The sequence below is a fragment of the Corvus kubaryi genome, unplaced genomic scaffold (assembly GCF_017639235.1).
Source record: "Corvus kubaryi isolate FWS band 111438036 unplaced genomic scaffold, C.kubaryi_AGA036_p1.0 split2-37374, whole genome shotgun sequence".
Taxonomy (NCBI): domain Eukaryota; kingdom Metazoa; phylum Chordata; class Aves; order Passeriformes; family Corvidae; genus Corvus; species Corvus kubaryi.
In genome coordinates, this window is record NW_024582082.1 from 5,272,956 (window position 1) to 5,289,656 (window position 16,701).

Sequence of the window (16,701 nt, forward strand, 5' to 3'; positions counted from 1 at the left end):
CCTTCCTTCCTTCCTTCCTTCCTTCCTTCCTTCCTTCCTTCCTTCCTCTCTCTCTCCTCTTCCTTCCTTCTTTCTTAAAGATAGCCCGGGAGCCATCCCTGCACCTGTATGGGGTTGAACTTCAGAGGAAAGAGCCACTAATGATGCTTGCTGCCAAAAAGTTATGGATAATAAAAGCATTATCCCATTTCGAAGAAACATATGTAGAATGATGGAGTTTCCTTCATTAGGCAGTAAGTGTTTGCTCTTCCCTGAAAAATGCCGGGAGCAAAACCAAACCTCTCTCTCTTACCATTTCCACTGTGTTAGTCCTGTGGCTGTGTCAAACACCTGTAAAAGCAAAAAAACTTAATTTTGGCCAGTCTTAGACAGGATCTTGAGTAATCTGGTCCAAAAGAGCTGTTCCAACTGTCCAACCTTCGTGTGTTTAAAAAGATCCAGCAGAACGTGCAGAGATATTTTTTCTGAGATATTGAAGCAGAGAAAGTGGCCCATGCATCCATATGCTCAAGCCCCTTTGGCTACTGGGCTATTCTCCCCATAGCCACTGCTGCTGACAATGAGGGACTGAGCCACATGCCCTGTAGTAGCCATGCTCTGGATTTCTTTCCCTGACTTTGGGAAATTCATTGTCTTTAGCATCGTCTGTAGGTTCAAAGTCCGCTTTCACTCCACGGGGCGCCCTTTCTGGGTTCATAAAGCTACGTTCAGAAATCTTTGGGCAGACCCAAAGCTGACAAAAGTGTCATTAAATAATGCTGCCAATGAATGAAGCTACCAAAGAAGACATAGTCCAGTTTGCATCTCAGTTACAAGAAGAAAGTGCAATGACAGAGTGAGTAATTGGCTAATTGTCTATACGAGCTCTATTTTAACAGTGCAGTCGTGCGATCGCACCATCTGGGGGGAGCTTGGGGAGGGAGCCCCAGCGCACACAAAGCCAGCGCGGCTCCCGACACACAGGCCGGGCAACTGCCTCCTTCCCAGGCGAGAGGTGGGAGCTGCAGCCCCCCGAGTCCCCCCAAACACAGGCTGAGGTGCCGAACCTCTGCTGATGGTGAAAGTTGGGGCGGGTTGCCAAGCAATATCTGCATTGTTTTGGAGTGCACGGTGAAGCCCACCTGAGTTGCACAGTGCAGTAACCGAGTGTTAATGCACAGCGATATCTGCCTGATTGCAGGGCTGCTAAGGAGCACAATTAGACGGGTGGTTGGTGTCATGAGCCGGCATCCCTGGCCCAAGACGTGCGAGGGTGCTGCCGGCGGCGGCCAGGGAGCTCGGAGCACTGGTGTGATTTCTGGGACATTCAGAAATGATGGCATTTCCCTCTCCTTGTCTTGAAAAAGCTGAATTACTGCCTTTCAGATCCCAACTATTTTCCTCCAAAGTTACCATGAAGAAAAAAGTATAAATCACACTTCTAAGTGGGGCTGGCGCTCGGCTCACAAGAAGAAGGGGAAAAAGAAAAAAAAAAAAAAGAGGTAATGCCATAATGTAAAATAGTTAAAAGCTTATTAGAGCCGTTCAGGGCAGTATGATTTCCACTTTGTTTCAGAACACCCCAAGCCCATCCTTTCATGCTATTGTGAAGGCAGCAATTCAAATCTCCCTTTGTCAGTATGAATGGCCCCTCTTAAAGCTCTTTTATGCCAACATATTCCCTACAGGCATATGCCCTTTAGCTCTATTACTGATTTACCCAAGTATTCAGCCCATACCTTCTGCTTTTCTTTTTCACTTACTGAAGTTCCACATGACACGAGCTGCAGGCTCTGCTTTGGTGCCTGCCCCACACCCGGCCCCAGCCAGGATGCTGCGTGCTCTGCCACTATCTATCTCACCAGGAAAAGCCACCAAAAAAACTAACAGAGGAGACTTTTCAAATGATTTATTTTTCTCTCCCCCCCCCTTTCCTACCTCTCCCCCTTCTTTTCATATCTACATTTATTAGCGCAAACAAATGGGAGAGGGTATATACCACCACCACCCCCCAGCCACAGGGGAAAAAGAGCCTTGCAGGCTTTGAGGGAGGAAAAATTCGAGTGTAAAAAACGCAAGTGGGCCTATTACCTCTACTTACCCTAATTAGGCTTGCTTTGAAGGGCTATTCAGAGGTTTTGAAAGGCTGTCCTCTCCCTGCATCTCATTGTGCAATGTTTGCAGAGACATTTGCATCTGTTTGTGCTTCTGAAAATAGCAATGGATGCTTTCAAGAAAGCAAAGCCACCTCCGAGCCCCTCGCACCAAGCCAAGGGCCGCAGCAGTCGAGGTATGTGTGGCCGGCGCTGGGCGGGGGGACACCCCGGTTTCAAGGGTTTCAGGGTTCCTCACCGGTCCCCATTTAAACAATTCCCTTTAACAATGCAATTTTAGGCATAAAATCTGCTAACTAGATTAAACCCAGATGACACAGGACGTAGAAGTGGAATAAAAAAATCAACGCTAAAGTAAATGGTAGGCATCCTAACAGGATAGAAAGTGTGAAATCCATGCAGAGCTAGAGAGAATAGCTGGCAGCACAGCCCGGGCTTTCATACGCATATGGCCTTGACCATTTGACTCTGGTCCCATTGAGGTGATCAGCTGGAGACGTGAAGGGGCATCTCTGGCAACACACACATCCCGCTCGCTCCTTGAAGAAAGCCCACGAAATAAAGCTGCAGAAAGGTGATTGATAGTAAACATTTTGTAATTTGGAGGGATTAAACTTGCGGGATGATCTTGATCAGGTTCTCAAGGCATTGCCAGAATGCAATTACATTAGAATAGCCGCTGCTGGATCGCTGCTGGCAAAGCCACAATATCCGCCAAAGAAAGGGGGTGTGAATGGGACAAAAGGGTTAATTTGAATACGTGCTGAAAAGACTGGAGGTGGACAAGGAGCTCTGCAAGGACTTCATCAGGAGCCATGGGCAGAAGGAGACGGTTTTGCAAATACAGAGGGCGAGCGGAGAGGATGTTTGTAAAGCACACTTGGAAAGGGGGGAGAAAAGGAGAAGAAAAAAGCCCCACAAAGCTCAAACTGCTTCTTTCTTACACTGCCCTTGGCTACGCTCAGAGGAGCACTTTAGATGGATTAATCACAGGGAAAAACAATGGGATAAAAGTCTTCTTCTTCCCCGTCTGTGCCCAGCCGCGCTGATCTTTCCCCAGCGGCGCATGGTGAGCTCTGGCTTCTGGCCTGGGATGGACCCAGCCCGGTCACGGCAGGCGACCACATCTCCTGGTCTGCGCGTTTGGGAGCTAGAAGTCCCACTGCCTTTTTCTGAGGGACACCCAATTAAATTTATGCTATCAGCAGGTTGAAGATTTTTTTCGGATTACTCCTCCAAAAATGCTTAGTGGGAATTAAGCATGCAAATCCACTTGGCCGGCTCTGGGGACAACACACTCCCTCACGACGGTGAAATTCTCCTTCTAGCTCAGGCACCCATGACACGGGCTTTTCCGCTCATCTTTTTAAGCTTTAAACGCACACTGGCATCTGGAAAATGCTCTCATGCATGGCCCAGGCTCGGATGCGCTGGGTGGGCTGGGAGGGGGCATGTCCCACCTCTCTAAGGTGATGAAAATGTGTCGCACTGTCATCTCCTCCCCATCCCTGTCCCCGTCGGTGCCACAGAGGCAGTGCATGGAGCACATCCTGCTTCCCTCAGAGATGCTGCGAAGTGCAGAATCTGAGCAGGGGCTGAAGCCAGTGGGGATGGAGGACACAGGTGGAGGAAGCCCAGATTTCAAGAGAGGAGATGGGAACAAGATGCCATCACTGCTGGCTCCTGATTTATGGCAGATCTGACACTCTGTGCAGTAGTCAGAGGCTGTATGAGGATGTCGCTGTCTCGGTGACGCAGAAAGCAGCAGCTGGGCACGGGTTTGGGGCCAGGCAGGGTGGTGACCCTCAACACCCCAAACAGGCACAAAGGTCCCGGAGGGATGTGGCTGTTTGCACAAGCATCTCTCCCTGCAGGGAGCCACTGCTTGGGGCTGGGTGGCTTCTCTTGGGCACTTAAGAAGTGAAGCATTGGCTGTGCATAACAGCTTACAACCCCTGAGCCATCCTACCTACCCCCACCGCCATCCCCTGCCCCTGGGACAGTGCCAGACCCAGTGACAGTGCCAGACCCAGTGACAGTGCCAGCCTGGCCGTCTGATCCACCTGTTGGTGATTGCACCCTCTAGGAGGTCAGGTCAGGGCTTGACATCCTCCACAGCATGGGGGCTTGGGCTGCTCCAAGCCCTTTTTGACATTTGAAACTCCAAATGAAGTTTCAGCGTGTTCTGCAGAGACACAAGCAGGGCTGAGCTCTGCTCTTTTCCTTTGGGATATCTGGATACAGCACAGAATTTCCGCACTGAATCTCTGTCATGAAAGCACACCTCAAATGCAAACCCACAGGTTTTTTATATTTGGAAATGCAGAACCCACAGGGAAACCCATTTTCCATTACCCCACTTCAGCTTGCCCAGCCACTCCTAAATCCAGCAGAGACCCCATGACAGAAGGTCCCAGCTTAGCTGAAGAACCCCCCAGCAGTGAGTTTTCTGGGGTGGCTTTGCCCAGACCGCGTGTGCCTGCGCTTTCTCCCTGGCTGCCCCTCGCTGCCAGTTTGGGGAGGGATTTTTTCCACTGGGTTTTTGTTTCCTTTGAGAACACCCCGTGTTTGTGTTGCTCTTTCTCCGCGGCACAATGCACCTCTCCATTTCCTCGGCCGGGGGCTCACGCGAGCGTCAGATCTCGGCAGAGCGAAGTCGCAGGGGTCGCGGGTCACCCGAGGGCATCGGGGACAGACAAAGTCTCTTCAGCCGCTAATGTAAGCCGGGGTAACGGCACACTGAAAGCGCATCCACTTGAGACTATCTACAAGGCACTCAGCCCTCTCTAAGGGCTTATAATGTTGACTCTCCTGTCATTGGATCCAACCTTACTATAAGCCCTGGAGGTATGAGGGGCTTAGAGACATTCATTCAGAAAAATAAATCCCCCTGCTACCATTCTCTTCATGAAGATAAATATACCACAAACAGAACAAGGAAAGAGGCTGAACTCCTGATCTCTGCTCCAGCCGCTTAAAAAATTGCCATTAAAAACCCAACACTTTTATTAGACTCCTTTATTATTTGCCATTAAAAAACACAACACAGTTTATGAGTCTCCAAAGCAGTTTATTAGTATATTTTACTAGCAAAACTTGCCTTCAGTTCAATGCCATTTCTAGTCCACTCAAAGAGAAAATTTTGTGAAGAAAATGTGGTTTGTTTGTATTTGAACTCACTGTTTCTTGAGGCGTTGCAACCTGAGCTGCTCCAGCCTGGGGAGAGTTTGTATTCCCTGCTGGAGAGGTTATTGCTCAGCTCCAAATCATTGTGCTTTGCATTGGTATTAAACCTAGGAAGGCTCCTTGGCCATCAGGACTGCAGCTTGTCCAGGTCTCTACAGACACTGGGGAGCACAGAGCACCAGTTCCCAGCTCAGAAAAAATTTTTGGGCACCATGGCACATGATGTAAGACTGTCACCCCTTCTCATGGCCTGTTTAGCCTCCATATTTCTGTCTAAAGCTGTGTCAATCTGGAATGAGGGTCTAGTGTAAAAAGCGTCTGGTGTAAAACCTGCATGGGAAGGATGTATTCAGATCATACTCAGTCACAAGGGAAAACAGCTGCCATGGGGATGTGCTTCCATATCCCAGCTGGAGGTCAGCCTCTGTCCCCACTCCTCCTCTTGCATCAAATCTTGCTGAAACGCCCCACAGCCCTGGTTGTACTGGTAGAGCTTTTGGTGGCTGTGAATCTTTGCATATTTACATATTTTTCCTGAGGAAGGTGCCTTAGCGTCCCTCAGGAGTTCAAAGAGCAGCAGGTTGCCTCTAAGTCCTTGTCTTTAAGTGCTTCCAACCTGGCACGTCCCCAGTAGATACAGGTCCCAGTGAGGTGCCTTCTCCAGAGCATCAGCTGCGAGGGTGGAGGAGCCATGCAGCCAGAGCTCCCTGCCTAGTCTGGTGAGCACAGGTTAGAGCTGCCCATGAGCTGCTCTAAATCTCAGTCAGCCGGGGAAGGGGGATGTGTGGAAGGTCTCCAGCAGATGCAAAGCACTGACAGGTCTCTGCTCAACAGATCTGGGCTGGTGTCAGCATTTCTTCTTCCATTCCTCCATACTGGCTCCCTTAAAAAATCACCCAAAGCATTGATTTTTAGCAGAATTTTACCTTCCACTGTAAGCAGACTGAGCTCTGGATGAAGATGTGAGTTTTAGACCATCAAGTTTTTAGCACCAAACATCAGGTGCTAAAGCAAAGTCTGAGAGCATTTCACTTTTAAATGTATCAAATTCATTCTGCTTTTAAGATAAATATCCTGGTGAATGTGGGCGATCTTGCAGACAGATTCCCCTCCTCTACCTCCACCTGTTCATTTCCTGGCATGATGGGGACAACAAGGCTCTGGGCATGGTGTGTGTACATGGTGAGGTGCTCAGATTCTGAGGGGGAAACAGGCACAAAGGGGGAAAGTTGTTGCCTTGGGGAGGGAAAAGGCTGAACTGATCAAACTGCTGATATAAAAGAGGAATAATGGGATTTTGTGGGATTCACATTGATGTTCAGATGAGAGGAGACTCTGGTTGCCTTTTTTCTTTCAAGCCACTGAACAAGAACTTTAAAGCCCCTTTAAAATCTGCTTTGGCTGAGCTAATTATTATCACAGGAGTTATTAGACAAAAGCTCAATGGCTTTTCCAGTGCCTCTTCAACAGTTTCTGGGCTGCCTCAACAAGAAGAACCAGAGCTCCCTTTTATCATTGCCATATTCCTTCTGAGAGTTTTCAACTGCCGATCCTTATGTTAAGCCTTACAGGAAACACAGACAGAAAGAGGGGTGCCCATCAGCCTGGCTCTCTCTCCTCTCACCTCACAGCCTGCAGCATTGCTGCTCCCCATCGGCACAGCTGGCCTGCTCACAGCTGTTTTATTCTCTGCCATGCATCAGAGGAAAAGCAAATGTCACAACAGAGTATCTGGTTTTTGAGTAGCGAGACAGCAACCTACGGGAAGCAGCAGTCAGCCCGAGACTGGCCAGGCTATCCAGTGACTTATTCAAGGAAGCCATTCACACCTTCTCCCCAAGGAGAGGGCTGTCCCGGGAAGTGATCAGCCCCAGCACAGAGACATGCTTGTGGGTTTTCCATCTGAGGTTCCTCTCCTGGGACGCAGCCTGGGCTCTGAAGCCCCAGTACTTCAGCCTTTGTTCTCCACCAATGCTTCAAGACCTTCCCAGTTTGATAAACTGACTTTTTTTTTCCTTAGGAGGAGCAATAGTCACATGGTTCTTAAACAGGGGTATCAAAGGAAAAGCAGAAAGCAATAAACAAAGCAACAAGGAAACAAAGAGAAGACAGCAATAAAGGCTGCTTGTGGTAGGTATTTCTCAAAAAAACCCTCAGCACTGAAGGGGACCTGGGACCTCATTCACCCCACTGAGACAGATAAACCTTCAGTATTCCCCTCACTCCCGAGCAGAATGGCAGTGCATGGAACATGGAAACCAGCTATAGTTTCCCATTCCCATTCCCCGTCTCTGCCCAACCCAGGGGCTGCGGGGTTCTTTGTGCATCCCACTATCCAGCAGTGCAAGCGGCTTTTCCCATGCCTCACAGGTGCAAGTTTAGCACTGTTTTCCCTTCTTTTTAGGAAACCTCTGCTAAGAAGAAGCTGCTGATGGCGTAAGCAAACTGGGAATAGATGTTGGCACTGGCTGGCAGTCATCCTACAGCAGAGTGGGAGTTGCTGGGTCCATCCCACAGGTCCCAAGCCCACAGGCTGGTCCTTGAAGGACTCCCAGCAGTAGTACCAAACTTCTGTGGTGATTTCTTTCGCATTGTTTTCAAAGGGTCCTTCAAGATAAATGGACATTTTTTTTTTCCCTAACTGGACATCTAAACAAAACATTTCCAAGGACTCAGGGGGAGATGCCTGATGAGCAGACAGGAAATGGGAATGATTGATCAAGTGCTGATGGCCACAGCACTGGCACCCGGGCTCAGGTTTCAGCACAGAGCCCAGTAAGGAAGCACCTCTCACCTGCACAGCTGCCACACACTGGGCTGCCTGCACAGGCAGCTCCCTGCCTTCCTCTGCAGTGGGAGACCAAAATGTTTCCTGCCTTTGCTGCAGCCATCCCTGGCAAAGAAGGCACTGGGGTGGTCAACACAGGCACTGGCTGGGTGGAAGGAGGAGGTGTGGGGCTTTCTCCATCACTGGAGGACTTCTCTTTTAGCATAAGGGAGAGCAAACAACCAGCCTGCCACATTCCCTTAGACTTACTTCACCAAAAAGTTATTTTAAGGCAAGAGAAGGAAGTAGAGAAAAATCTTCAGTGCTAAATGGCCTAGTGTTTGCCCATGGGAGGGGTGCTGGGACTAGATGATCTTTAACGTCCCTTCCAGCCCAAACCATTCTGTGGTTCAATGATTCTGTGGAATAAATCACAGGTGAGCTGAAATGGGCTGTTCCTTCAAGCCCAGGCAGTTGTTTTCAGGTGTCCCTTTTGCTATGCTGTTGGGCTGGGACTAGGAGATTTAAATTCCCACCTGATTCATGTCACTGATGGGGTAACATTTACTCTCTCCCAGATAGGCTGTGAGCACATCCACTGCTTTTTGCAGGGGCAGAGACCAAGCGCACACCAGGTCAGGGCTGGCTGGTGACTTCACCATGTCCCCTCAGAGCACCAGCTCCAAATTTGCCAGAAGGAAACACCATTTCTACTTGCATTAAGCAGTGTGGGGGTTTATGACGCTCTCATAAACTGTACATCCTGAGCTGGCCAAGGTGGGAATTTTGAAGAAAAACGAGGCATATTTTCCCTCACAACCTTTCCAATTAATATTTTAAGTGGTTTTTTAGGCTTGTCCTCTCTTTCTGCCCAGAGTTGAGTTTGACATGAAGCACTGACCAAGCAAGAAGAAAGCAACACCCTCTTCTGATTTCCTGGGTATGGGTAGGTGCAGAGCAGCATCCCCAGTCCAGAGCCTATTAATGGTCCAAGACAACTCCAGGCCAAGACAACTTGCTGTCTCTGCAGAAGGGCAAAGGCACACCACTCTTCTTCCTCCTTCCCTTCTCCTGACCCTTCTCCATCTCCCTCTGTTCCTGGAGGTGTGCACTGGGAAAGTCACAGACTGCAGGGCACTGACCGCTCCCCCACACCAGCGACACCAGGATGTGCAGATCTCCTGCCGGCCTCTGGCTCCTCTCCCTTCCCATCTCTAGAAGTCATCTATTTTGTTGTGTGTACACACAGAAAACAAGGGGCTGCCCCTTGTTCTCCTCCAGCCATGACACATCAAATTATCCAGCCTCCAAATATCCCCATCTGGCTGTTAGTTTTTAGCTTTTTTTTTCTCCTTCTAGGTTGTTTCTGCTTTCCTCCTCCTCCTTTCTCTGCTCCCCAACCCATGTGTAAAAGTAGCAGGGGGGCCTTTATTAAAGGCAAAGCCCCACGGCAGCAGCTTCCCAGCCAAACTGCTCTTGTATTACTTTTTGATGAGTTTTCAATTTAGGCCTTTGCAGACAGGGGGAAGAAGGCGACTTGAGAGACAGAGGGGGGAAAAAAATGCAACAGATGGGGCCGATTGTGCTCTCTAGGCAAATTAAGGAAGACATCTGTAGCTCCCAAATACTGGTGGTCTAAAGCAATTAGTCCCCTGTGAAAAGGGGCCTCTCTGAGCCTCCTCCAGCCAATCCGCGCCCCGGCAGCACTCACGTTACAATGGCCTTGACCACAATTCACTGAGCCAAAAAAAAGAAAGATTAATCCAGGAGGAGCTGTGCGGCCAGGCTGGAGTTGCTAGGCTTAAAAGGGAAGGTTACGTCCGTTTCTGCCCGAGTTTGGAGCAGAAAAGGAGGGCGGGGGGATTTTTTTATCCTTCTTTCTGATGGTCACCCACAGCGTACCTGGTCTCTGTCGGATGTGTGGAGCGGGTGCGTGTGTGTGTACACATGTCCCTGTACCAGGAGAGAGCTGTAATCTGTAAATTGCTCAGGGACTTCAATTTTCCACTGGCTTGTTTGGAAAGTGATGAATGAAGACGCAAACCCCTGTGGTTGGAATTATCTCCTCCAGCCTCCTTCGGTCCCACTCCATCTCGAACAAAAAGAAGCTGTTATATGATAAGACCCCTCTGCAAGTGATAATTATAATGATTGTTATGATGCCAGGGTTCTGCTTTTACAATTGGAAATAGGAACTCCGGCTGAGCTAATCCGGCAGTGTGGTCCCTTATTTCATTCGATGTCAGGAAGCCGAGAGTGGAAAATTTAGAAAAGGACTTTATCCAAGCTGGTTATGAGCCCCCTTCCCCCTCCCCTGCTCTCCCCTGGCTCTTTTATTCATGCATATTTATGATCAGGAGATCTCAGTGGAGAAAAAAAACACATACAGAAAACAAAACCGGCCTCACAATGGGGAGAGCTGCTCATGGGAGGTCACAGCACCTTTAAATTACACCTCTTGGCTTTGTTCACCCGCATACAATGGCGCTAAGAGATAGGAAGAATAGCACTCTGCACCCTGGCACATCACAATTCTCCCAGTGATTTCAAAAAGGACAGAGAGCCCCAACTAATTTGATATCTTATTGCATTTCTGCTAACCTAAGGCCATGCCTCATCCCAGCCACCGAGGCTTGGCAGGGGCAGGCTCGTACAAAGAGCATGGCTGTGGCTCCACAGAGCACTGGGGTTTGCCAGTCAAAGCAGATCTGTCTTGGTCAGCTTTGAATTTGAGCTGAGTTAACTGGTTTGGAAATACAAAAGCACCACCCGCCCACTGAACCTTTGCCCCTTTAAATTAATTAATTTAATTAACATGTTTATTGTCATGGCGCCCGTCAGAACGGGATCTTCCCGGGGCCACACCAAACTCTAGCCTGCCCTCACACACAAAAGAGATGGGCTCATGGTTTTGGAGACGAGTTGGAACCAAATTACTTCTCAAGGCACTGAAATTTGAGCCTATAATTCATTTCTCACTCAAATATTTCCTAGGATAGGAAAAACGGGTGACCTCCAAAGCTGAGGTTCACGATGGAGGACATGAAGGGAGCAAAGTTGAAGTGGAAAACTGCTGAGGCTGATACTGTACAACAAGCTGGTAAATGCACCAACCTGAATATTTGGTAATAATTGCCTCTGAAAGCAAACTAGGAGGGAAAAAGTGAAGCTTATGTTGATAAAGAGCAAAATAATGACCTTCAAGGGAGAGCAAGGCTCTATAGGGGAGGATCTGCTAATTCTCCAAGAATACCAGGTAGTCTGTGACTGCCAGCCCATAAAACCCAGTCTTTTCCCTCTCTCTTGTCCATCGTTGACACAGTTTGCAGATTAAAAGCAGGACAGGGGAGCAAAATAATCCCACAGCATTTTCAGATCCTGCATGTTGAAAACATTTAAATGTTGCAACTGCTGCCTAGGTTAAATATAAAATATATCACATAGCTAAAGGGTTGCTGGGAATTTAGAAAGCTATTTAAATTTATTAAACCCCTAATGGAGTCATTACCATCCCATGATGTGCTGGAAGGGAATAACCTTCAATCTCTGTACCCATAGGACATACAAACCTATTCGGAGTCCAACCACATCCCATTGGACTGGGTTACATTGCCACGCCTAAGAGACACTAAAAACTCTTTGCTATAATCAAACGCAGATTTTTAAGTCCTGAAAAGACATATAAAAAAGCAGTATTTGTACTTTATCACCTCTTTTTATTATTCATAATGACCAAAATTAATGTTTAAATTCATTTGCATTTTAAGAGCAACAAAGTTTTGTCCCTCCAAGACTAAGAAACTCCCGAATCTGCCTAGGAATGCCATTAGAAGAAGAAGAAGGAAGATCTTCAATCCCCGAGGAAGGAAAGAGATAGAGAGGCTTTCAAAGTGCCTTCCAGCAGCAAGAGAATGCTGCTCAGCAGTATAATCATATCTGCTGCCAGCATCCTGCGGAAAGCCACTCACCCTCGCCTACATAGGGGGCTGGCTCGACAAGGTATGGATTTCTCTGCCCGGGAGCCGGGGTATGGCTTGACTGACATCACCATGGGGACTAATGACAGAAGATTTCCCCAAAGACGCTGGGGGCTTTGAAGAATGGTCTTTCATTCTGTGTTGAACATACAGATAAAATGTCCACAGCAGAAAACTAATCAGATCATCTGCGGTTTGCTTTGCTGTTTGCTCAGGTCACTATCCCGTGGTTACAATTATTTCAGTCAAAAACCATACAGATGTCCAAATTGGCTTCCTGGCTTTTTCCTTAAAGAGTTCTGCTTCAGAGAATAGCAGATTTCTACCGGGAAGTTCTTGGCCAAATCTCTCACATTTATACCTATCTCCAAGGGAGTCCCTCTCCTGCCTCCAGGCAAAGCTGGAACATCCCACCACCACACATTGCCAAAATAAGCACTTAAAAATCATAACTCACACACCAAAAGCACAGATTTATATGTGGAGAGGCAAGGAAGTAGGGAAAGGAGGTGAAACTAACAAGATGCCTGTGGGATTAGGTATCCTCAGCCCTTTGAAACAGCTGGGAATTCATTGTGCACATTTTTTGGTGTATCTCTGGGAATTTCAGAATTAAATTCTCCAGCTTTTCCAGTGAGCATAAGTGCTCATGTTCTTCACTTCACTCTCTTCACGTGGCACAGGATCAATGCCTAGTTAAAGCAACAGCACTGTAGCTATAGAAGTCTTTTGCTGCTTGCTCAGGGCATCAATCTTTCCACTGTAAGAATTGCTTTTTAAATAGGATAACCATTAATAATCTACTTAATTACACTGATGGGTATAATGAGGATGCATGACCATGAGGAAGTTTTTGCCTGTGATGGAACATGGAGACACTGAAATGCTGCTGATAAGGGAAATAAAGGGCTGCTGGACCCAAAAGTCAGATCCTCTTCCATCTTTCTCTCAGCAGAAATTTGGAAAATTGTTTCTGCCTTTGAACTTATTCTGCTTTGCTCAAGATTTTGATCCTGCAGAAGCAGGATGGGGCTTCAAGCAACCTGGTCTAGTGACAGGTGTCCCAGCCTGTGACAGGGGGGTTGGAATGAGGTGAGCTTTATGTTCCCTTTCAACCCAAACTATTCTGTGTTATTTATTTTTTTAACCACATAAGAGTTTACAAACCCGAAATAATAATTCTAAACATATTTAATACGTAATATATCCTTAAATTTCATTAGCGTGAGGCAGAAGATCACGACAAGTAAACTGTAGAAAGTTAAGTAAAAACTTTAGAAAGATTTTAAAGACCAAACTCAGAGATCTCCAGTCAGGGTGAGTTTAGGTGGAATATTCCCCAAATGGCTCATCCCGGGCAGTTGTTTGTGCTGCCGAAGGTGGAACGGGCGCATCCCCGCGGAACCGCCTCGGTCCCTCCGCCCCACCCCGAGGTCCAGCCCGGGATCGCCGCGGCAGCGGGAGGAGGGAGGCAGAGCTTGTATCGAGCACCACCCTCTGGCACAACGCTAAACTGGAGCCGAGAGGAGAAACGGCTTCTACCCGTGAAGATAAGTAAAAGTTCAGAATACGGCATCCAGGCCTGGGGTCCTCAGCATGAGAAGGACGTGGGGCAGGTCCAGAGGAGGCCATGGAGATGCTCCGAGGGCTGGAGCAGCTCTGCTCTGGACACAGACTAAGAGAGCTGGGGCTGTTCAACCTGGAGAAGAGAAAGTTCCAGGGAGACTTAGAGCCTTCCAGTGCCTAAAGGGAACTTAACAAAATGATGGAGAGTGACTTTTTACACGGGCAGACAGTGATAGGACAAGGGGGAATGGCTTTAAACCGAGAGTAGGTTTATATTGGACACTAGAAGGAAATTCTTCCCTGTGAAGATGGTGAGGCCCTGGCACAGGTTGCCCAGAGAAGCTGTGGCTGCCACATCCCTGGAAGTGTTCAAGGCCAGGTTGGATGGGGCTTGAAGCAACCTCGGATAGTGGAAGGTGTCCCTGCCCAGGGCAGGGGGCTTGGAACAAGATGATCTTTAAGGTCCCTTCCAATGCAAAGCATTCTGTGACTCTACAAAAACTCCTTTTTGCTGAGGCAGGTTGTGTATGGCACTGCAGTTCTGAGAGGGGCAAAGATGCTCTTGTGAAATTACAGTAGTTACAGGAAATTAATTAGTACCTCTAAGAGAATCTGCAGGGCTTAGGGTTTGCAGGAAAAATGCACCCCCAGAAAAAAAGAGCAATGAGAAACTTTTAAACCTGTGCTCCTGGGGCCTGTGCTTGACTGCCGTCTGTGTACACCAGACCTGCAGCATCCCAGGCAAGTGTCTGCCAGACATAACCACAGCAGCAGCACCCATGGACAAAGGGAGCCCAAGCACAGGAACCTAAATTTGGCAGCATAAAACAAAATTCATCCAGTGGAGGGGGAGTCTGCTTGGCAGACACTGAGCACAAAGCTGTGGAAAATCTACTGCATCCTAGATGGATCATTCTGTATCCCTCAGGCAGCATCCCGACACTGGGTGGGGAAATGTCACCACAAACCCTGGGCAGATGATTTTTGCACTTGGGATGCCCCATCCTGCACATGCTGAGGACACTCAGCCAAGCTCTGAAATAATCTCTCATTCTCTTCTTTTTTTTTTCTAACTGAAAGGCCACTGAGTGACCACAGTGCTTTTGTGCTTTGGATCTCCCATCATCCCATACCAATTGGAGAATGACTTAAAAAGGATACAGAAAATGCTGTTTCTTTGTAGGCTTTGTTGTCAGATCGATCAAAAAAATAGTCACTCTACACAGTTTAGCCCTGAAATTCTTCATCTCCTGCTCCTTGCCTGCAGCTTGGCTTTCACTTAAACACTGCCATGTCCTCTTTTCATATTTTCCTTTTCTTGCAGAGGCATTTTGCAGACATTAATTACAAGTTTCATATGTTATGAAAGGGATTTATTTGTGCCAGATATATTGCAGGGCCTAGATTGTAGGGCGTTGTTATAAACTCTTTATACAAGCTCAGGCTTTGAGAAATCTCTACTTTGTCTCACTTCCAGAAGATGGAGCCAGAAAGCTGGGAGTAGTTACTGCGGCGTAGGAAAGCCACCTTATCCTCCTGCTCGTGCACAAACCCTGTTCCTTCTCAAGAGCCACCCTAAGGTGATGCAGGTGGCTCACAGTGGGGAGAGGAGATGCCATGAGGTACCCGTAGGTTGCTGGAAGGAGACTGATTTTCCTCTCTTCTGCTCTGCACCATGTCAGAGGAAGAACAGGCAGCTAGTTAGCAGGATGGGATCAGGAGACACAAATTTTATTTGCAGTCCTGCTGCTGATTTTGTCCAAATAAGAACAAGACCCTGAACCAGTCAGTGTCTCTGTGTTTGCTGGAGGGGACAGATTCAGGAGCAAGGGATGCTAAACCTGCGTGTGATGGAAAGCAGAGGTGCTGCACAGAGCACGCTGCTGTCACTCACAAATTATAACTCAGTGCCAGGTTTTATCCTCTTTTCCAGCTGACAGCATATCCTGGATCAGAGCGTAGTTTCTGGGAAAGTATTCCTTAAATACAGTAACCTGATGGATATTTTCAAGGCATTTTGGTTTTTGATTCATAGTATATCTTCAAAATTTGGGGCAGGAAGTGAGTGATTTGGATGATGTTTTCATAACAGTTGTCATCTATTTTTCTGTCTGCAGAGCTATCCAGAGACAGTTTGTCATTTTCAGATGTTCCAGTTACAAAGATAACATTTTAAAAAAAAGAGAAATCTTAGTGAAAGACTTCTTACTGGTTCACTTCTTTTGGGTTTACTAGTTTTATTCTGGCAAGAGGACAGGTTAGTCCAGACAAGTGCTAGGAGGATCTTGCAGGAAAACTTCAGTGCTGTCACCTTGGAGGTTCGATGAGTCTGAAGAAGGGTCCTGCTGGCTGCTCTGTCCCCTTCTCCTTGGTGCCAGGGTTCAGAGAGAATCCGACAGCAGCAGGCAGACCGAGTACCTTGTGTGCCCTCTGCAGCTACTGACAGGGGACTCGCCCCTGCTTTATCCCATGGGATGCTGCCAGTGAACCAGCATGTCTGGAAGTCCATCCAGGGTTGAGTGCTGCTGATTTGGGTAAGCACCTGTTTGGACATCATCCAGGTTAGAAAAGCACCGGAATGTTCCAGCTTTCCTTCCTCATGCCAGGTAGATGCCTGCAATGGGCTGCACCCCTTTTTTTGGCTACCATCCCTTCTAGCACAGATAACTTCTCCAGCTAAATATAGCCTGACTGACAATTTGAAGGCATTTTTTTGGCTGCAGTACTTTCCTCTTTCCAGTAGCAAGAAACAAGTTGTGTTTTGTTTTGTATATTCAGGTAACAACATTATTTGAGTGCTGCTGATGATTTATGTCCCTTTCAGCAGCAGGACTCTGGAAAACTACTTGGAAGGTACGAACACCAAGCATTTTTTTCATTTTCTCATCAGATTTCAATTGTTATGATATATGTCCTCAAGAGACTGTGAGGAGGGGAGAGGGGGGCAGGGGAAAACCTTTTATGGCATATTGTGATCCATATGGAAAAAATATATATTTCCCACACATCTGATTCAATACAGTGTGCACATTTGTAAGGCACATGTGAATGAATGGCAAGAGAAGGGAATTTTTATGAAAGCAGACTGATTACATGGCAAAAAATCTATCGG